The sequence below is a fragment of the Pinus tabuliformis genome, chromosome 9 (genome assembly GCF_031772625.1).
Source record: "Pinus tabuliformis cultivar Carrire ecotype Pingquan chromosome 9, CPIR1, whole genome shotgun sequence".
Classification (NCBI taxonomy): domain Eukaryota; kingdom Viridiplantae; phylum Streptophyta; class Pinopsida; order Pinales; family Pinaceae; genus Pinus; species Pinus tabuliformis.
In genome coordinates, this window is record NC_142307.1 from 1,705,590,544 (window position 1) to 1,705,615,522 (window position 24,979).

Consider the following 24,979-nt stretch of genomic DNA (forward strand, 5'->3'; position numbering starts at 1 on the left):
TAGTTTTAATTCATCATTTTAGTAGAATGGATGCTCAACTTGAACACTTGTTTTTCCAACTTAATAAAGTGATGAATAAGCTAAGAACTAATGAAATCAATCACCATGCATGAACCATAAATCAATCTGAAATAAAGTTTTGAAAAACCAGTTCTACAATAACCAGATTACAAGAAATAAAACTAGTTAACAAGGAAGTGTACTTAGCTTGGAATAGGGGCCCTCCACCCTTCCCTTGCACACTTGAGAAGTGATATCAGAAGCTCAAATTCAATCACACATCCATAGCATTGAACAACAAAATAATAATAGTACAAGTCTTCAAATTAACTCTTCAATCCAAAAGTGTCACAACATTAAAGTATAATAAGTCAATACATAAGCCATCAAAGTTTTGGCTCTTAAATAAGAAGTCTCATGAAACAAACTGATCTATATTCACTCAAACAAACCCATCTACTCTCATCCACCTATCTAAGTCGAATTCATTACTCCCATCCCAAGAAATATGACCAATCCCATAGAATCTCAAAACTGCCCTATTTCTATGGGATTTCTGAATGACCAGTCATGATTGACTAGCACCAAATGGGCCTAATAAAGCTTGTTTTGTTCTAACTAAGCATAGCTGGCTTAGTCCTAGTTCCCAAGCTGTCTATCCATGCATTCAATTCGTGCCCAAGTGTCCTGCAACCACATCAATCATAGAGCTATTACGAGAATTTCTGAATCTGCCAATTTTGCACTAAAAACCAAACTTTCATAAAAACGTTAGAAATTGAAAAATTAAAATTAAATACCTGAATGGATATCAAATATACATCAAAATGGGATGAATGAAGGGAAAATGGATGGAAAATAGATGGATTAATAAGTTTCTTAGAGCAAAAATAAGACCAAAACTAAGGCCCAACAAGGACCTTTCTTAAAACAATATCCAATGTTATCTGAATTTCCGGATGTTTTTCTGAAGGTGCTATCGAGATTACCTCCTGAAAGAGAGCTTGATCTCACAATAGAATTGAAAATTGGTACAAAACCAATCTCTAAAACACCTTACATAATGACAACTCCAAAACTTCAAGAATTACAAATTCAGTTGAAGGAACTATTGGATATAGGATACATTCGACCTAGTATTTCACCTTGGGTGCTCCTGTAATTTTTGTCAAGAAAAAATATGGTTCCTTGCGGTTATGCATAGACTACCAAGACTTAAATCGAGCTATAATAAAGAATCAGTATTTAATGCCTAAAATTGACGATCTCTTCAACCAAATGAAATGAGCTTCTATCTTTTCAAAAATTGATCTACGGTTAGGCTATCATCAATTAAAAATCACGGAAAGAGATATCTCTAAGACTGCACTCCGAACACGTTTTGGGCATTATGAGTTCACTGTGGTAGCATTTGGTTTGACCAATGCACCAAAAATATTTATGAACCTTATGAACAACGTTTTCCACAAATATCTTGATCGATTTGTTTAAGTCTTCTTAAATGATATTATCATCTACTCCAAAAATGAGGAGGAGCATGAAGAAAATTTGCAAATAGTATTATCTTGCCTCAGAGAACACCAATTATACGGAAATTTATCCAAGTGTTCTTTCTTCAGAAGAAAATTCATTACTTGGGTCATATAATATCTGGTGAAGCAATTTCAATAGATCCTGAGAAGGTAAAGGCAATCATGGAATGGCTGATACCGAAAAATTTACATGAAGTGCGAAGCTTTATAGATTTAACTGGCTACTATCGAATATTTGTAGAAGGATTCTCCAAAATTGCGAAGCCTATCCGAACCCTCCAGTATAAAGGTGTTAGGTATGAATGGACCGAGGAATGTCATAGAGCATTCTCTGAACTTAAAATATTGTTGACAAGTGCGCCAATCTTGCGAGTACCTGATATGGACAAATATTTTACTGTATGTACTGATGCATCCAAGCAAGGATTAGGTGCAGTGTTAATGCAGGACAAAGGATTAATAACATATGCCTCAAGGAAGATGAATCCTCATGAAGAACTCTATGCCACGCATGATTTAGAGTTAGCCGCTATAGTTCTAGTTTTAAAGATATGGAGACACTATCTAATAGGGAGAAACTTTATGCTCAAAAGCAACCATCAAAGTCTACAATATTTTTTTACTCAAAGAGACTTGAATTCTAAGCAAAGACAATGGAGTGAATTCCTAAGTGAGTTTGACTATGGAATTTCATACATTAAAGGAAAATATAATGTAGTGGCAGATGCTCTAAGTAGAAGACGTCGGATATTTTCCCTTATACCTATCAAGGTAGACTTGAGGAAACAAGTACTAGAGCATCCCTTGAGAGATAGTTGGTATCTAAAAGTAAGATCCAGGCTCGATAGTAAAAATCCAAAGGAACCTAAGTTTGAGGGATATGAACTAGAAGATGATGGAATTTTGTGATTCCATGGGAGGATGTACATTCCTGATAATGGGGATCTCAGAGACACCATCTTTAGGAAGCCCACAAAGCATTATATTGTGCACATCCTGGTGTAAAGAAAATGTATTCTGATACAAAAAGACTCTTCTTTTGGGGAGACATGAAATGCGATATTGTCCAATTCGTTGCAAAATGTCTCGAATGTGAGCAGGTGAAGGCTGACCATTGTCATCCAGTAGGTCTCCTACAACCTCACAACATTCCTATGACCAAATGGGAGATAATTTCCATGGATTTTATTGTCGGGCTACCTCTTACTCCACAATGACATAATGCCATTCTAGTTGTGGTGGATAAATTAATGAAAATCTGCCATTTCATCCCCGTAAGAGATACTTATGAAGTTGTTCACGTAGCTCGGGTATTTATAAGTGAAATTATTAGATCTCATGGAGTACCTAAGAAGATCATATTAGATATATATCCATGATTTAGTTCAATATTTTGGGCTTGTATGCAGTCAGCCTTAGGAGTTCAACTAAATTTAAGTACAGCTTATCATTCTGAGACCGATGGAAAAAAAGAAAGGGTGAAACAAGTACTAGAATATATGATGAGGACGTATGCTATGGACTTCGAGTAGACATACTGGGAAAAGTACTTACCCTTAGTTTAATTTTCATACAATAACAATTACCACAATTCAATCAGGACGCCTCCATTTGAAGCATTGTACGACAGACCTTGTAGAAAACTGTTAAGTTGGGACAGGTTAGAAGATCGGGTAATAGTGAGACTAGAATTAATTCAAGAGATAGAAGAATAGGTGAAACAAATTAGGCAAATATTGAAAGAGGCAAAAGATATACAAAAGAGTTATGATGATGCACATAAGATAGATAGGACTTATGAAGTAGGAGATCAGATTTTTGTCTGCATTAGACCAATTAAAAGCACTATCTGATTCAGAAAATGGACAAAGTTGTCAACCCGATTTATTGGACCATTCAAAGTCTCAGAAAAAGTTGGAACTCTCGTCTATCGCCTTGCACTGCTGCCCCACTTGCATAAAATTCATAATGCTTTTCATGTATCCATGTTGGGTGCGAGATCCCCCAAGGGTAGTTTTGGGGCTTGGAGCCCAGATTTTGGTCCAATTTTGTAATTCCAATGTAAAGACTTCGCATTTTTTTGGGTGCAGAGTGCGTAGTTGTTAAAGAGTAATAGGATTGTCTGTCCTTATTTTGATAATTTAATGTCGGTTGTAGAAGGTCTACCCATGGTCTGCGGACCATGGGATGGTATAAATAGAGCTAATATCTAAGTAGTTAGAAGAATAACCAACAATGTCTAAGCAATGAAGATGTATGCGAGATAGCTTTGAAGTGTAAGTCTAAGTTTTGGGTCGTAGCGTAGGTATACGCTCTGCCACTGAGTGCGCGGACCCTTGCAGCTGAGTGTGCAGGGCAAGTCGAGTCTGTAACCATCGGGAATCATTAATAAAGAAAAGCTTTCTATCATTCTGCGTATCTATTTCTTATTCATACATCTGTTATATTGGGTATGAATTTCACTTTTGATGCTTATACGATGCGCAAATGCGTATAAATATATTGGTTAAGTGAACGCAAGTAAGAACATTTGTTTACGTGAAGCTAACTAAGATCTGCTAATAAGATAAGTAAGATACTTAACCTAGTTTGAGAGACAACACAGATTGCTGCTCTAGCAGCGTGAAAGGACTGCAACCCCTAGTTAGGGCTGCGCGAAAGCCGATTGTAACACTTCACAAAGGTACTAAAGGATAGAGCAGAGAGCGAAGCCACCTGTATGAAGGCACGTATAGTTGGAATAAACTGACATCACAACCATCTCAAGGGTGCGGAAACTTGGTTCCAACATCCCCCCATATTGCTTCGGGTGAGACTTCAATTTGCGCTCCACAGGCTGATGCCGAAAGGGCCAGTAGTGTAGGGATTTGTTTGGCTAACTAACGCTGAACCTAGGTCAGACCCCCACAAGCCAACAAATGGTTCCATTGCCAGGATCGAAATATGCATAAGAGATGTGTGATGTCTTATCATTGGAATCCAACTAAGAAAGAAATCGAAACCTAGTTGGATAGAAGAATTCACGAGTTCGCGGCATAGGAAAACAGAAACTCGCGACTGTCAAAAGAACAATGGTTAGAGAGCTACTTGTATACATATATCCATGAAATCTTTTTCGCGTCCTTCCCCACTGAGTTATACAAGTGGATCACAAAGAAGCAGATAGCCAAGGAAGGTGGTGTAGAAATTCCCACTGTAGATCAACAGATTATGCAATATACTAAAACACAATACAAGATCTACTTCTACAACACTTTGTGGAAGCTTAATCGACTTGAGTAAGATCAATTGAACACATATAACTGATAAGGAGAAATCAGTCACACATAAAACATAATAAATATCACGGGGAAAGCCTCAGCCTCAAACCCCAATCTCTGTATTATCATACAAGTGGAAATATAGTCTGAATTACAAAAAGAATCAGCTCACAAGCTATCCTGCTCTCTCTGCAATCCCTCTGTTGTTCATAGACAGTCAAAGGCCTCTATCAAAGCTTCTCCTCTACCCTCCAAGCCTCCTATTTCTTTGCGCAATTTTCCTTGGGGTCCAGTGCAACCACTTGTGTGAATTTGCCTCTTCACACGCTCACTAACCTCTGATCCAACTACGCAATCCTGAAGGAGATAAATCCTTCTCCATGGATGAGCTTCCTTTATAGGAAAAATCCATCCAACTGATAGTACACTGTCCCTCCTCTGATCTCAACTGGGTCTCTGTCTAAACTGACATGCATGAGTTATTCATGAAAGAATATTCAGTTATCTGAAGTGTCGCAGTTATATGCAAGCATGCATTAACTAACTGAACTCACAATTAATTTAAACAAACTGTTTAAATAAATCTAACTAGACTTGACTCAGTTCACTGAGCCAACTAATTACAACTCAAATTAGAACTCATCCTTATCTCTTTAACTGATGGATAAATTCCTCAATTAATGGAGAAACTGTTGCATGTCCTCACACAGACTTCATGTTTGATTTTTCACAACTAATTAACTCATGGTGAATTAATTAATTTATTTTCAAACAACTGTTAAGTTCAAATTCGAATATTACTTCTCAATTTTAGTCCAGGGACTGACTAAAATTGGAATCTATCCCGAACTGCTAAAAATAGAAATGCTATTTTTAGCACTTCCATTTTTCATTCCCTGTTGCTCAATCCAACACTGGTACCTGAATTGCTATTTATGGCAGTTCTATTTTTAGCACTTCTAATTTTAGCATTTCTTGTTGCCATTTTCAACAGGTGGAAACTTGATAGTCCTATTGTGTGGACCTCGAAGCTAGTATGAAGGTTGGAAGAATCAAAGGATAAGATCACGTGCACCGTCGATCATTGGATCGATCACATTATAGGAGGATTTGTTACTGAGTTCGCAGTTGACACATCAGTTAGCTACAGTGAGGCAGAGCAACGCTTTCTCCAAGGACCGCGAGGTAAGCACATAAAGTCTTTGAATACTTGGATTAAAATGTTGTTGTGCGAAAAGCAGGTTATGCAGTTACCTTGATGTTTTGGGGCTACGCGAAGTAGAAAGGTTTACAGGAACGAAGGAAGTAAGGGTCAAGAAAATAGCCCATTGTTTTCACCTCCGCGAGGGGGCGAGGGAGAGCTCGCGAAGGTCTCTCTACGAAGTGTTATTCATCTGATAAGGCAAGGATTTCCGTGAATACCACCTCTACCCACACCACCACCGATTTCACCTCCATCACCTCCAACTTCACCTGTACCACTACCGCGATTCAGTATTTCGAACACATTGAAGTTTCGTTTGTTCAAAGGCTTGGGAGATGAGGATTCAGACCAATTCTGGTTCATAGTGAAGGTTGTATGGGAAGCTCAAGGTGTTACATATGGCCATATAAAGAAAGAAACAATTGTTAGTGCCCTGCAGGATCGCGCGCTGACTTGGTATATTAACTACTCCAGCGATAACCCGAATGAGAGAGTAGCGGACATCGAAGCAACACTAAATAAGGAATTTAGCAGGCCTAAATCTGAAGTGCAGTTGATTGTTGGATTCAAAGAAATTACGATGCTACCAGGTGAGACGCCCTTGGAACTAGATCAAAGTTTGAAATGTACGATTCGCGAAGCAAACATGAATCTGACGGATGGACAGCATCGCGAGTGGTTTGTAGCTTCGCTACTACCACACTTGAGGAGTGCATTGTCGTAGCAGAAGATAACAACTCAGGAAGAGGCCCTAGAGATTTCCATGAGACTACATGAGACCCCGATGTAAGATCCTAATCTGGGAGTTCAGTAGATTCACACGTAGCTAAAGAATCTGTGCCTTGAGATGCAAAGCTTGAAGTAGGATAGGATGGTTCGACCAGAAGTGCACGAAGAAGTATGGTGCATGAAATGCAAGAGTCAGGGTCATGACAAAGACCACTGCCCAGTATTTACAAATTACCTTGCAGGAGGAGGACCGATGCCTCTAAGGCCGGAAGCTCAAGCAAGACCTAGCGCGACGCCTGTTTTGTGGTGTGCTATCTATTAAGTAGCCGGAAAGCATGCCACGGATAACTGCCACTTATTGTAGAAGTATACGCAAACTCTGCAACAATTGTTCTGTAACTTTTGTTGGTCGGTGGGACATGATGAGAGTACTTGCAGGAGCTATGAATTGATGATGGATAGAAAACCCGCCTATAGAGTTCAGGCTGAAACGCGGCGCCTTGACCAGAATGTAGGAATGGCGCGGACAGGATTTTAGGGGTACAGAAGAGGCTGAGGCGGAGGAAGACCTGGTAGAGGTCACGAACAGTTGATTTGCTACAATTGTGGAGGGCCAGGACACTATGCCTATGATTTCACTAATCCAACGTGCCCATCGTGCAAGTATTGCACACTATTTGATCATGAGACATAAGATTGTCCTACGCTAATAGCTAGGATCCATGACAAAGGAGTGCTACCACCTCCCCCGACTCAAAACCTGTAGATGATGAGGTCTGAGCCGCGTGAGGAAGATCCAAACATAAATATGGTGCTCTGAAGTGGAATCACGATGGGAGATGACAAGGGAAAACAGCTGGAAGAAAAAACCTGGGTTCAAAAAGCCCTAATGAAAGAAGATGAGTTTGATTTGGAGCGCACTCGGGAAACCTTCATGGAAGCTAAGAATAGTTTCGCTGAGGCCTCCACTTTAGGAAGCAAAAATCAGCCTAAGTCAGAAATGGATCCCTCCATGCTCACAACTTTCCTAGAAACCTGTATGAAGTTACTGTGCGACACTAAGGCTATGAAAGGATTATAAGAACTCATCAACAACTGTGTTAGGACCGCGCCAGGAGAACCGCGTGTAGTCTGGAAGATCGGAAAACATAAAACAAGGATGGGTGTGAAATGAGGCTCACAGCACAGATTGGAGAATATGAGATGGATCAAGTCATTATGGATTTGGGATCAGATGTGAATGTTCTACTGAAGCATACATGGGAGTGAATGGGGAGACCCACACTGCAATGGTCTTCGATTCACCTGAGAATGGTGAACTAGCAGAAAATCATACCCATGGGGTGATAGCAGGGAATAACCGTGGATATTGAGGGAGCGAGCGCGCTGGCAAATTTTGACGTGATAGAGATTTTTGAAGACAACAATCCCTACCCCGCGCTCCTAGGAATTTATTGGGCTATTGATATGAAATGGGTAATTAATCTAAAGAAGTGGAAGATGATCTTTGAGAAGAAGTCATTGCGTGTAATAGTGCCCCTAGATCCTGCTGAAGGATCGCGCTATACAGAACCAATCCGCAACTATGAGAGTGATGATGATCTGGACTGCATCTCCAAGATAATAGCGCAAGAACAAGACTAAGTGAATCCCACCACGAATGGACGAATTACATGGGAGCGTGAGAGTTCCTGCACTTCAGATTCTGATGAAGAAGTAGAACGATGGCAGAATCGATGATACAAAGTAACTATGTTGAATTGCAATATGATGACCCAGTCGTTGCGCTGCATGTCGATAGAAGTAAGAGATCTTCCTACTTATGATGGTCTAAATGATGTAGATACCTTCTTAGATGAATTCGAAAGGGAGGTGTCGAAAAAGCAACGCTTCCAGGCCTTGGACTGGGTATTGCGCGCTATGCTCGCAAGATGGTGGGGTACGCACAAAGGAAGCTTTGGTGATTGGCGCGAATGTAGGAGAATGATGCGAGCATGATTTGGGAAGCCTAAGATGCAAATGAAAGACAAATATGATGGGCAAAATGATCTGTGCACATGGATGCAGGTCTATGAAGAAAAGCCCCAACCTAAGTAGGTGCACCTGTACTCCGCGCTAAAGTACCTGGTCAATAAGCCTGTGTTGGGGGGGCGAATTTGCAGATGGATTTTATTGTTCCAAGAGTATGACTTTGAAGTTGTTGTGAAGCCTAGACGATTGAACGCGGGACCAGACCACCTGTTGTGCATCAAGAAAGGGGAGGAACCTACTAGTTTGGAGGATAGATTACCTGACGCCTAGCTCTTTGCTGTGCGCATAGTGGATGGACATTTTGAAGATATAATACACTTTCTAACAACTCGAACTGCACCGGAAGGATACTTTATCCAACAGAAGAAGGAATTAGTGGTATGCACAACAGATTCTTGTCATTGCTGGGAATCTATATAAGATGGGGAATGATGAAATACTACGAAGGTATGTACCTAAGTTTGAATGAAGCAACGTCCATGGTGGCGCTGCGGGAGGACATTATGCAGGAAGAGTGACCGCGCAGAAGATTCTACGCACTGGGTTGTGTTGGCCAACCCTTCATCAAGATTCAAAAGCATATTGCAAGGAATGTGATGTATGCCAGTGGACAGGAAGGCCATTACGGGGGATGAAATTCCTTTGAATCCACAAATGACGTTGCAACCTTTCAAAAAGTGGGCAATAGATTTTGTAGGACCTATTAAACTTTAAGGAAAGACAGGCGCGAGGTATATTATCACTATGACGGAGTATTTTATTCGTTGGGTAGAAGCACAACTGGTGAAGGATTGCACGGGCGCAACTGCGGCGAAGTTTCTATTTGAACACATATTGACGCGATTTGGGTGTTGGAAGATTTTGATGAGCCATCATGGTACGCACTTCCCAAATGAGACGATCAGCGCACTAACGGAGGAATTTCAGGCGTATCATCAAAAGAGTACACCTTATCATCCACAAGCTAACATGACAGTGGAGGCGTTCAATAAAGTTCTTGAAAACGCATTGACCAAGGTATGCAACACTTAATGAAGTGATTGGGACCTATGCATACCTGCAGTGTTATGGGATTATCGAACGACATGCAAGAAACTAACGGGACATACACCTTTTAGGCTTGTCTATGGAGTGGAAGTCGTAATGCCAATGGAATACATTGTGCCTAGTCTATGCATAATATTGCTCATAGGTATGATGGATCACGGAGCCTTAGAGAAGAGGCTCCCGTAGTTGGATGAGCTTGAAGAAGAATGATTTTTTGGTTGGATTTCACTAGTAGGTCCAAAAATAGTATGAAAAGGCATGGCACGACCAACACATCAAGCTGCGCACATTGAAGGTAAAAGATCTAGTTCTGTTGTATGATAGTAAGTTTGATAAATTCCCTATAAAGTTTAGGATGCATTGGTTAGGGCCGTAAGTTATTAAGGAGATTACCGACGGAGGCACAGTACAGCTGGTTAAGTTGAATGGAGATCCCTTCCCAGGAAAAGTAAATGACAATTGGTTGAATCCATACACAGGTGGCCCGACCATCTGACTAGCCAACATAAGCACAATCTTAGCGCCCCAGGTAGCTGAAAGGAGGTGCGGGACTATAAACTACATTGCCCAGGAGCTGCACGATATTAGGACTGCGGGCACTAGCAAAATGTCACAGGGTCCGCGACAACGCAAAGACAACTGCGTTGGCGCACAGGTTTGCCAGAAAGTGACCGTTAAAGTCACTATTCACGATTTGATGGTTGGTTTGAGGCCAAATGGAGTGGCCAGCAGGCATTTAAGGCGAACTTTATGGGTTAGATTCTTGGAAATCTGCTGCCAATCTAGCATTAACAGACCGAATGTTGGGGGAACGGTTGAATTCAAATTCAAAAGGCGCTATAAATTACAAGTGATTGTCCAACAAACAACACTTGGCAATTTGAGAACTGAGTTGTTGCGCGCTTAAGTATTCATGAACCGAGACTTATTTGAGACTCTAAAAGCGAATTCATTGTTTGAGCAACTACCAGAGACACTGAAAGAACTATGGAGTAGCGCTATGTTAGCACCCGAAGAAGCCATGGACACAGGAGTAGTGAAAGCCGAGGAAGCTGCATAGGAAATTGCAGAAGTGGAAACACCAGAATAATCGTTGAGGTACCTAAATCACCGTGAACATAGAGACCTAAGAAGGATAAGCAAGCCATGATCCTGGTGCGCGTCTTGCTAAAAAATCCACTAAAGAACAAGCTCACATTACAAGAAAAGGGGAAGCCATTAATTTGGAGGTCGATGAGGAGGAATCTAAAGGAATCTTGGTGGAGGAGGAGGATGAAGAGATGGAAGTTGAAACTTAGGGTGTGGACCCTATTACCTGGTTACCTGAATATGTTCCTCCGTGAAAGGGTAAAGCCAAGGTGCCGAAGGATATAGATGAGAGCAAGATATCTCTTTAAACTCCGCTGCTCCCAAACGATATTATCTTTGAGGGACCGCACTTGGGGTGGGTTCCTGTGTTGAAATTTGAATATTGGGACCTCGCAGACCACGAGAAGTTCCTGCATTTAGCAAATGAGAAGCTAATAAGCCAAAAGATCTATGCGACAGCTGGAATGATTGAATTGGAGCCGCACAAATGGCTTAGAGGTGTAGAGAAGGCCGAGTTGCTAAACCTGCTCTGGGTGCCGCATTACCACCGTGCCCCAATGACCGTCTTCATTATCAGGTAGCTACTCTGCTTGGTGCATGATGGGTGCTTGTGGCTGGAGGAGCCCATCCCCATCACAGACCATCTGATTCACTGGATTACATGGCTACCTTGCTCAGGAGAGGACCCAGAAAACATTTCAGAGGGAAAAGGTGGTGAGTTGGCCCTTGCGGAGGCAATGAAAAAGAAGTTTAAGTTGGAGAAGAAGAAGCAAGGGTATGCCATCTCCAGCATTAACAACCTTGCAGTTAAGGTCGCGACACAAATATTGGTAGGAAAGGTGATGTGGAAGTGTCACGCGGATGAGGTGCCCACGCTAGTGGTTGCACTAGTGATGCAATGTGCAGAAGGGGTCCAGTTCAACTGGGTGAAATATCTATGTGGCGAGTTCCTTGCGAACTGCCACGAGGCACAAGAGCAAAGAAAAAAATTTCATTATGCATGGCTCCTATTGTTGATCATACTGGTGGCATGGGAGCTATCCGAAGATAACTAGTTCCCTTTGGTCACGCCAAATCTTCCAGAGGCAGCGAAGTACGCTTCGCTGTGGGTGGCCAGGGACGTGCAAAGAATAAAGGAGAGCAAGATATTTTGGATATTCATGGAGATGAATATCTGGATGGGGATCAATCACAAGCTGCGGTTATCACCCATAGTATATAACAGTTTACAGAGCTTTGCAAAGTTCAAAGCAGACTTCCACCATGTCTTCATCAAGGCGCAGAAGGACCCTACAAAGACGTGGCATGATTTACCGTACTTGGTGATTGATGATCTAATATTTGTAGTCCTTGAGTCTTGGACGCCGAAGTGGTGCACTCCAATTGGCTTCGCAGTGGAAACAGAAAAGTCTTCCACGCAGTGCAAGAAGGAGGAGACAAAGCTTCGAATGGCGTAGCTGGTGGAAAAGCACAGGAAATAAGAAGTAGCAACTAAGGCCCAGGCAACACTGGACATTGAGAAGTTGGCGGAAAAACAACAAAAAACAAGACAAGAAGGGAGGGAAGGATAGAAGTCACCTTTGCCCTAACCAGAGACAGACACAGAACAAGGTGACGCGGAACTGGAGACAATGTCCACCCAACTCAAGCATCCGTGACCACGCGAGTAGACAGTGCTGCGAAAGAAGACCAAGGCATCCATAGTGTCCTTCGACCCAATCACCCTCACTGAGGGGGATTTGCATGATATTGACGAAATGGTGAGGGATGTCATTGCGGAGGCCCTCCAGCAGTTTTTGGAACAACAAAAGTTGGTATTGGGGGTTCTACGGATAGAGTTGCAGGAGTTGCAGGTTCGCACTCCATAGGCTGGCGTAGTGCCCACCAGCTTCGCAGTCAGCACTTCAGCTGCCGAGGAAATGTTGCGCACTAGGGTGACCAACACGATAATGCTACCAGATGAGGCACTTACTATAGAGAAAGAGGTCGACAGACCCATGGTGAGCAATTTGAAAGGGGTAGGGTTGAACATGGCTATGCTCCCTTGGGAGACACTCTACCTCTTATAGGATGGAGTCACCACAGAACTTCGGGTCAGGGAGAGTCGTGCTCTATAGTTCATGAGCAATCAATGCATCAACATTGAGCAGTTGGGCCTACAGCACAATGAGGAAGTGGAGTGGAAGAAACAGATAATGCATGTAGTAGAGGAAGCCTACCAGATGGTCCGAGAGTTGGCCATTCAAGTAAAGGAAACGGTGGAGGTTGGCCACAAGGGTGTGCGATGCTAGAGCATAGATGGATAGGGTTCAGCTGGAGCTGAACCTGTAGATCACAGAACTATAGTTGAAGGCTCAACCTTCAACCCCGCCAGAGATTAAGGAACAACGTACCACTACGGTTACAACAACGATCGCGTTGGTTAATAGTGCAGTGACAGACTGCATGAAGCTGTTCAAACAATCATTTGAGGTCCTAACCACCCTACAGGAGGACCCGAATGTGGAGCGCCTAGAGATAGAGGTGAATGAGATGTAATAGAAATATGATGAGGTAAAAGGGACCACACAGATGGTTTCTCTTACACAAATGCTTGCACGGATGTAACAGAGAAAGGTGCTCAAGGAATAGGTGGATGTCGCTCAGCACAAAGAAGCGGTTTTAAAAGTGTGCCTACAACCATGGATCAACGAGGCATATACAATTATAGCCTCCATTGAAGCAAAGCTCATGCAACTGCAAGAAACTCAGGAGAGGATTCAGGGCAGCAGTTCAGCAACAACGGTCACCGAACAACACGTGGAGGAAGTCCAGCAGGCAGCTGCTCAGTGCGTTGCCGAAGTTGCAGCGATCCAAACAGAGTTGGGAGGTCTTCGCGCTAAGATCTTCACACCTGCAGAGTGACTCGAGGGCAAGTCATGATGTTTGTGTTGGGAGCCTGTTGGGCGCGGGATCCCTTAAGGGAATTTTTGGGGCTTAGAGCCCAGATTTTGGTCCAATTTTGTAATTCCAATGTAAAGACTCTGCATTTTGTGGGCGCAGAGTGCGTAGTTGTTAAAGAGTCATAGGGTTGTTCGCCCTTATTTTTATAATGTAATGCCGGCTATAGATCTACCCATCGTCCGCGGACCATGGGATTGTATAAATAGAGCTAAGCTCTAAGGAGTTAGAAGAATAACCAACAATGTCTAAGCAATGAAGATGTATGCGAGATAGCTCTAAAGTGTAAGTCTAAGTTTTGGGTCGTAGCGTAGGTAGAGGCTCTATAGTTGAGTGCATAAAGGCCTAGTAGTCTGCAGCTGAGTGTGTGGACCCCTGTAGCTGAGTGCGCAGGGCAAGTCGAGTCTATATCCATTGGGAATCATTAATAAAGAGAAGTTTTCTATCATTCTGCATATTTATTTCCTGTTCATACATCTGTTATATTGGGTATGATTTTCACTTCTAATTCTTATATGATGCGCGAATGTGTATAATTATGTTGGTTAAGTGAATGCAAGTAAGAACATCTATTTACGCAAAGCTAACTAAAATCTGCAAATAAAATAAGTAAGATACTTCACGTAGTTTGAGAGACAATGTAGATCATTGCTCTAGCAGCACGAAAGGACTGCAACCCTTGGTTAGGGCTGCACGAAAGTCGATTGTAACACTTCACGAAGGTTCTGAAGGATAGAGTAGAGAGTGAAGCCACCTGCACGAAGGCAGGTATAGTTGGAATAAATTGACATCACAACCATCTAAAGGGTGCAAAAATTTGGTTCCAGCATCCCCCCATACTGCTTTGGGTGAGACTTCAGTCCGCGCTCCTTGGGCTGATTCCAAAAGGGCCAGTAGTCTAAGGATTTGTTTGGCTAACTAATGTTGAACCTGGGTCAGGCCCCCACAAGCCAACAATCCATATTACGACATTACATAGCTAACAAATATCATAACTTTAAATGGAAGGAACTGCAGTTATCAGACGAGGGAACCGTTTCAGTGGAACCATTACGTATACTGGAACATAGGGTTCAAGAGCTCAAGAACTACCTGGTAAACCAAGTTAAGGTCCAATGGGACAAGTATAGCCCTAGGTTGGCTACATGGGAATATATAGAAATCATATGTCATAAATATCCCAACTTTTGTTAATTTTGAAGAACTTAAAGCTATATTTTGTACATATTTACTCTACTTTAAACCAAATACTTAAAACTATTTTGGGATGATCACATGTAAAAATGAATTTTATGTTACTGGAACAAGATATATGTTATTTGCTTAATTCTACTGGTACGTGGATACCAATATGAAATATGTTAATTAAATTAGCATTGCTGAATTATGGATATCAATATGAAGTTTAGCATTTGATTAACTTTACTATGAAATCTAAATTATGAATTATGTTATGGATGAGAAAGTTATAATTTCATTTCATTTCTGCATATCGACATGATTGATCAGATGGAAATAAAAGAATGAATACATGTTAATATGAAAGCTAACTTACGAATATATGGACTGAATATGGATAATTATGTTATGTGAACGTAAAGATCAATATTATGGATAGAAACATATGTGAAATACACTGAAAATGCTATTTAAATACAATTTATTTTAAATATATTTATACATATGTTATAATATGTGGACAAGTGTTTACATTGTAGATAACAACATTACCAAAATGACCATGTGATGATAAAATTTCAAGAACAATTAAGACTCAATGATATTCCATGATAGAGTGTTGACCCTAGTCCCACTAGGAGTGGTGGATGTATTACCCATCATTTATCCTCCAAAACCTAGAGTCATGGGAGGATTGTGCAAGTCAAACTCCCCTAGACGTGTGATGATGACTGCAAGATGTCTATTGGAAAATCAGGTTGATGTAGTCAACACTATCACCCTTTAGGTTTATGAATGGATAGATCAATATAATTGACGCCATGGCATGTTCCAGTAGATGATGGATATGATGGGAGAGGAAGAGATTAAGAAGGATAGGGTGATTCTAGAATAGTTTGGGACCCTGGCAAGGGTCAGGCTTAACTATTAAAATTATAAACCTATCAATAAGTATTCAAAATATAAATTTTAAAGTGCCCTCACAATTATAAATGAAAACTCAATCACAAAACACAATCCTTACATAATCACACTAGTCACTAAAGCAATTATTGATACATTATATAAAATCTAACTTCAGGACAGAGTTTTCTAAAGGAAGGGAGTATGTAATGACCCATTTAGGTTTATAGGCAAAAGGGTATTAGCATGTATACGATGTATGCATATGGTAGCTACATATGCATACATCACGTGCCTTGCACTAGTATAATTATTAAATAATTATTCAAATACCTAAATTATTTAAGAAGGGAAGTATTACCTAAAATTCGACACTCCCAAAAGATACATATTAAATGTTTTTTAATTATAAGGTTATTAAATAAAATTAACACTTTCAATCCCATTAATGTAAATATGTACAAATATTCGTTTTTTATATATCGAAAACTTGACACATTTAAATGGATAACTATTCATTTATTCTAATATTATAAATTAAAGTTATGTATTAATATTCATTTTGTTTAAATATTATAATTTTATAAAATGAATTAAAGGTTAAACTCACCAACCACTTTATATTAATGTACCTCACCTTGAGGCAATATGTAACACAGATGACTAATGCATAAAATTGGATGAGGGCGGTGGAAGAGGGCGGCGACTGCCAGAGAACAAGTATTTATCCAAACACGCAGATACTGAGTGGGGAGGGGGGGGGGGAATGACAGAGAAGAAGAATTACAGAGAAGGGACATTATAGAAAGGAGGATATTCCATGCCATTGATAGAAGGAAGTCTGAGCTTAGTTGTTCTTGAAATTTTGGGCACGGGGGCGAGAGTACCTCGAATTTGAAGTACTTTGGAGCTAGGTACTGAAGTTGTGGAGTTTGGCTTGGAGGTTTTGGCCTTTTGGTAAGGGGAGAAAATTGGTAAAAATAAAACAAGAAACATATTCAAACTAATTTCCACGTATTCCTCTGCATTTTATTTCAAATTCACTGTCTGGTTAATGATAAATTTAGGGAAAATTATGGATTCTGGTATATCTGTTAAGATAAGTTTCATATTCTGGGAACATTAATTGTCTGATTAATTATAAATTTTGGATATATCTCTTGTAGTTTAGGGTCTTACAAAGGGAACCGACCTTTTCTGTCAACTAGACATTAGGGGAATTTTGAGGTCTAAAATGGGCCTCCTAAGAAAAATGTACAACAAGAATAAACTTTATAAGAACCAATAGGATTGAAGATGATGATGTCAACCATGGGGGGTGATTCACCACTTTTACTCAAGTTTTGAGCGGGAGTAGTTGTTGGGTGCAAAATTTATCTTTTCATCTAAGGAGTATGCATGTTGCATAGTTTCGATGGACTCTACTACAAGAATAATGAGAAATACATGAAAAAACGTGATTGCAATAACGTTTTTCATGTATTTATCATTTTTCATGTAGAAGAGTCCATCGAAAGTATGCAACATGGGTACTCCTTGGATGAGGAATCAAATTCTGCATCCAATAAGTGTCGCCGCTTGAAATTTGAATAAACCCATAGGGAGATAAGTTGAAAATACGAGTTGAAAAAATAGTTTTTTTTAAATAGTTTTTTTAGTTTTTAGTTTTTTTGTTTTTGTTTTTTTTTTTTTTTTTATCTAAAATTTAATGATGTAATCTAATCTTATTTTATTATTTCCACTATTATTTTATAATTTCCTTAGGAGGCCCATTTTAGACCTCAAAATTCCCCTGATGTACAGTCTTCTCAAACTATTCCTTGTATTTCCTCTTAAACTTGCAATATAGTGTAACAAACTCCTCCCACATCTATCCAGGTTACTAGCCAACCAGGGTAAACATGAGAAGATAGGTCACTATGATTGGATTTGACATCCTATGTGACCTTAAGGAAGTGGAACCAACGGGAACATCACAAGCAATCATCCAAAATCATCTTTAGAATCCTCAAGAGACATGTCAGCGACTCGACAAAATGTCCCCGGGTCCCGCTAATGTCCTGAACATCTTAGGCCTCAGTCGCTCTCATGATATAGGCAAGGGAACGACCAAAAACCAGAATTCACTCTCACAGGCTTGCCTACTAGTGACCAGAGACCAAAATTTCCAGTTCTATGCCAGCGACCCCCATATTTAAGCCAATTTTTCAAGCCTAGAGCCCAGGTCACTGTCAAGAATGGAGTGATAGCTTAAAATCAATAAAAGTACAAGGAAACAATGATACAAAAGAAACAAGTTGAACAAGACATTAACCAGAACCCAACTAGCCATGACATGCATTTCATCAAACACATCATCAACATGTAACCTACAAGTGTAAACAACAAAATCTAGTGTAGGGATCTCATACTTATCTAAGAATTGCTATGAGCCATTGTTCCCTCATGTCATTTGTTGCATTATCATCTATTAGGTCACAGACACATTATCCATTCATATACAAGTAAAAACATGTTGATATATATACGTGGCTGTTGTCATAAAACATACATATAACCTGAATAGTAATAACATAAATACCATGATTATATTAGCCATAAAATCCACATATAAATCAGTTAATTTTCACATGAAAACCAAGAGAATGAATGTCTCATTAATAAATGCAATAAACCAACTGGAGATGGGACTACCACATTCCACTCGTCCATAGAATAGCTAAGCCAAGTCTCTCTTCAGCCAATCACCCCCATTTCATATTCCAAGCATGAATGTGGGAATCGTAGAGCACATCAAAAACACCAATCAACATGGATGCCACCAGATTTCTTCATCTACATTGTGAGCAATTTGAGTGCCTCCTAGTCTCTCAAGATTTACCACAATCCACAGTCTGATCCAGGAATCACTAGGCCCTACATTGAGACAAACTCTCCAGGCTTTATCGTACATCCCATCCCGGGACTACTAGGCCTAATGGAGATAAAATCCACCTCTTGGCTTTACCATATATCTCGCCACTTATCAACAAGGATTCTTAGGCTCACCAAGGTGCACAATCTGGATTTACTACAACCCATAGTCTAGTTCAGAGGTTACTAGGCTAGTGGATTTACCATGATCCACAGTCTCGTTCAGGGACGACTAGGCCATGTGTTTTCCAATTCGGAGATCCACCCTACTCAGCTTCAAATCCAACCCGACCATCCCACATTAACCGAATGTGAGAACCCATCTCATCAAAGTTATTAGGAAATGGCAAGGCTAGGTTGAAGAACACTATCAAACTTGGAAAAACCCATGCCATGATGGAAAAGAACCTCACACAATCCCATGCATGCCAAATCTAGCAAGGAAAATACACATGCAAGTTGATGCTTGCAATGAAGCTAGTTGTAGCTACTTGATCCTACCTTTCCCTCCCTGATATTTCCTTCCTCTTGCCTTCTTTGCCTTTCTTTCTCCAATGCCAAAGTAATCCAAGAAAACTCTAATTGTCCAAGAGTATGAGAGAGAGAGAGAGAGAGAATAATGAGAACTTATCAAGCTTTCCAACTGATCCTAAAAAGCCTTTTTATCAATGAGGCCTCTATTTTATTCATTTTCCATCATTTTCCTTCAATTTCCTCCTCACATGCAACCTGTGACCTTTCAATTTCATTTTCTCCTAATTTCTATTATTTTCATAAATAAATGTGTCAAAAATTCCATTTTACCTTTCCAAAGCCTTAGCCATTTCCTTTGCCAATTTCCTTAGCCATAAAGAACCAAATAAGCACCCACACTAGGATGTCTTGCCCAAAATTCATCTTGGAATAAGTGTCCCATCAACCATGGTTATTATTTTTGCCTTTATTAGCTTTTATTACATGGAATTTTCACCAGGGATGTTACAAAACCCTCCCCCTTGGGAGAACACCATCCTCGTTGTTCAATGACACCCACAACCAACAAGACTGCTAAAAACAAAACATACTGCCCATGGAGCTTTATAACATATGTCGTTGTAGTATTTACAATGATCATCTGCTAAAACATGACAAACAAACCATTTACTGGAGCTTTATAGCACAATTCATTACAATATTTACAATAACCACATATACACATATGCACATCTGCTAAACCAACAAATAAGATAATACGTTTCCCGTATCAATCAACAAGGGAATCCAAAGGATCACACCTACACCCTAAAATTAATAACATGATTCAACTCCTTCCCATGAATTCCAGAATCCACTGCAAAGTCAAATATGCATCCAGTGTCCAACGTTATAATCATGCGCCACTTGTCCCCTTAGTGAACAATTACCGACTCATTGTTCCAGGGCACTCCCAATGTGCATCTGATTCTATCTGGAAATGCTAATGACAAAAATAAATTCATCCCCAACTTACCTTCTCTGCTAGACACTCCCTTGGGCAATTTGGTCAATCCCTTCCGTGTAGTCACTCACCTTCCAAGTTCTGTTGGCACCCCCATCCCAGGCAATCCATCCGTTGGCAAGGATTCCTCACATCGGAAGATACAAAAACCAAGGCATATTCCTACCTCAAAACCATCATACTGGTCATATCATTCTCATGGAAATCAGTGGACACTATTGGGTACCAGTGTCCCATAATGGCGCTACTCTTGAAGTGCTTTACCAACATACTACTACATTTTCCAATTCCTTTTGTTGCTGCTACTGATTCTTGCAGTCGATTTCAACCACTCAACTGGGAATGTCCATGCATTCCTGTTCGAAGCACATAATTTCCATTAGATTTAAAATAAATTGAAATAACCTCAAATCATACCTCATTGGTAGCTCATCAACAAGGTACAATTGCAATTTTGTTCGCTTTCTGTCACAACAAGTCAAACTAGCATCTTTGACCAAATCATCATGTATAAACATATCACATCAAGTTAGCTCAAAACATAACCATCATAGATCAAAATCGTAAATTGCATGTAACCATCATAAACCAGAATCATATATCACATAAAATCATCATATACCACAATCATAAATCACATGCACAATAAAATCAAAATAAAATGTTGACACTTATCGTTTCATCAATTCTTAGCTTCTACCTTTGCCTTTATTCTGTACACACTTCGGATCGGTTGCCACACCAGACCAACACCCAGTGCCTTCTCCTAAACCATGTATATGTACACATAGTGTGCATCACACACATACAATCACACAATCCATACAACACCATGCAATACATGCACGCACACTTGACATAAAACACATACACCTACATCTGGTGTACAACACAACACAAATACGTATATAGAGTGCAACACGGTGAATGCATATGTCATGATACCATGACTACATAATGCACATACATAGTACCGCATGCCCGTAACACAACATGTACAACATGCACTCAATCCCACGTGTACACCAGTACCACATATACAAAGCACTACCTACACAACGTGTGCTCATCATCACATGTACACGACACCACCTACACACGTCTACATAATGCCACATGTACACTTCACCACTGTACAACGTTTACATAATACCGCATGTACACAGTACCATGCACAGGACAGGTGTGCAACAACACATGTACACAACACCACATGCACGTCATGCACACAACACCATCTGCACACAATGCCACCTGTACAACATGTAGACAACACCACTTGTACAATCATGCACACAACTCCACATGTACATAGCGCCATATGTACAACATGCACGCAACACCACTTGTACATAGCACTGCATATCCAACATGTACATAGCATTATCTGTACATAACACTACATATCCAATCATGCACACAACACCATATGCAATATTCGCACAACATTATTTGTACCATCCTGTACATAACATTGCATAAACAACATGTACACACACTATATATACACAACACCATGTGTACAAATCATAAATGTAACATGTACAATATATACAGCATATGCACAATAGTAGTACCACACATCCAAAACCACACTGTCCTTACCAAGAAACCTTGCTTCAAGTGTCTTACCCATGCTTATCCTAGCATGTCGTAGATCACATTGCTTTCATTTTGCTGAGGTATCCCTCGGTATAACCTATCCATAGCACAAGCATAGGAATAATACAAACATACAATATAAATTCATATTCACATGATACCGACCTCATATATTTGTCATGACTACTCTTCCCCCTTGATTCCTCATAGCCAGGAACTTCTTCATGCCATTCGCCTGCATAAGCAATCATTCCTCCACAAGAATGGTCCCTAACAACCTTGTCAAATAGTGACGCAGATACATACATACATGCATATATAATCATTATCATAAAACAATCATCATCTTGTTAGACAACGACATACATACACACATACATGTATACATATATAAACATCAGCATAATCATGATCATAACATAATTACCAGATATCAAGGTCAAGGTTTAAGAGAACTTCCTTTATTGCAACACATGCGCAACATTAAGAATAGTCATTCCCAACATAGCCAAGGAATATGATGCCTCAAATCCATTTACTTTACCTTTTTGGTTACATTTATCATGAATTTACCTCCAGCGCTCCTTTACCACAATGGACCCATCCAGTCCAACCGACCGTCATAGTCTTACCTTCCGCTGTGCATACTCATGCACAGAGCTTCATTCAAGTCTTACATTACTTGTTGGGTACCACATGACTCTCCTCGAGCTCCATTAATTTCCTCTTTTCGCAACCAATCCCCAAGGCTCTCAAAACAATAAAGGAAATACCGAGAAGCAAACAAGAAGAAAACCATGGAAAATCAACAACAATACGACACAACAAACAAAGTGGCATGATCATGCACTAGACATAACAAAACTGCAAATCAAGTGCAAGAAAATCACAAAATACCAAAAGCACAAGACTAACAACAGACACCATGAATCAATCCCCATGGTTCCCAGTGATTCCAAAGGAAATCTCCACTTGAGCCTTCTTTAAGATTTCATGGAAGTCTCTTTCCCATGCAATCCCCAACAACATACTACCATAAACACATAACTGTTAGCGCATAAATAAACATAACAATAAACCAGATACATTATCTTATTGTCCCAAGAACATTTCCTTGTAGCTGAAAATGTCCATGCCATCTCTCAAGGGACTCCAATCCCATTGACAAATCCACCTGTAACTAGAGACTAGCTAATATACTTGATGAATACATGTCCATGAATATAGCACATATCCACATAATTTCAGACAAATCAAGGTTAAGAATACTTCCTGTATGCAAAACACTCATTCGTTTGGAATTAAGGTTTCCAAACATAACCCAAGGAATTCTTGCCCAATTCCTTTCTTTTACGTTTTTACCTTGTTGCAATCGAGGCTTACTATGCACTGTCATATCACCCAATTGTTATGTAATAGATTATTCGCATATAAATTCAAAATTGGATTTGGTTGTAATGGCTCTTACTGTTTAATTGTTGTCTCACCACTATTAGTAATAAACTTATTAATTAGTACTCATTTGCACATTTTTTTCACTTAATAAGATTTTTTATTTCATTAAACAAGCACATAATCAACAATTTAATTACATAATTAAAGAGTTAATTACATAAGTCATGTATGTGGCCTAACGGTAAAGTCATTACTTGTACAACTTGTAGGTCACAATTTCAAAACCCAATATGTTAATTTTTCCCAACTAAAATTATATTAATGAAGGGACCAATCAACTCTCTTTCATCGTATCTAATTGTTGTATAATAAAGTCTTATCTGTTCCAAACTAATAATGCATATTATACAATTGATTACGGTTTTCACAATCAAGCAACAATTAAAGAAGTGTTAAGTATACAATATGCTTTCTTTTGTTTGCTTATTCATTTATGCATCTAATATTTGATATAATAGGAGGCTATTGTCTATTTAATTGTTTACACATAAAGGGTGCCATGGTCAATTTCATTTCTTTAATTTATAAGTTACATGCAACCTATGCCCTACAATTATCTAAGGTCCAAACCTCAGAGAATTGACTGGTTTGTTGCTCCATATATAACCTTGTGTTTAGGATTAGGGTTAGCTTAGTGACTTGTTCTTTTATTTTACAAATGATATAATCACTCCAAGATTCTTCCTTGTGAGTGACAACTCTCTTCTTAGTGGCAACAAGTCTGAGTTGTGTTAGTATTAGCATTGACCCTACCTTGATCGTGCGACATAAAGCAATAGGGTGACTGCTCCTATTACCTCTCGCAAGTCGCCAAGAGGTTCAAAGTGTTGGTGTCCAGAGAATTTCATTATGAAATGTCAACACCAAAAAAATAGGTTGACTTTAGGAAGTACATCTTTATTCTAGATTCTCCTCCATAGTCGATCTAGAGGAGGATGAGGGAATTTTTGTATCAACAATTCATAACCCTCTTGAATTGTGTATATGTTCTTCTTACCTCCCATCCATGTTTTCCTATCCAAACTGGAGGTGATAATTGGGGAAAAATAATTTAAGGCTTTAAGCAAGGAGATCTAGTGTAATTGAAGGTGTGAGGGAACATCAGGACAACTCCATTAGGTCCACTAACCATTATGATCCCACTGTGAAATATCAACTATCTTTGTATATCCCTTTTCTACCATCCATTAGGCCAACTCCTTAATTCATGCATTTTCATTTGCAATCTTTGTCGTTGGCATTCGATCTTTCCAAAGATGAATACACACTCTATTTCTTGTTTTCCATTCTAGCTTGTCAATAACAATTGGGGCTACTACTCTGCATAATTTCCATATCTTGGATCCCTGCTCCGACCATACTTTTTTTCCTAGCCTCAAAAGTCAATTCTTAGGAAAATATTTACGTATGAAGGTCATCTTCCACCATTCCTTGGAATGTGAAAGAAGTCATACTATTTTGGCTCCCAAAGCTAAGTTCATTAGCTCAAGGTCCTTGATAGATAGTCCTCCAAAAAAATTGGCAAATGAACAATATTCCAATTTACAAGATGAAATCTATTTTCATTATCCTTACCTCCTTGATAAAGGAACTTCCTCAACAGACCACCTATTTGCTG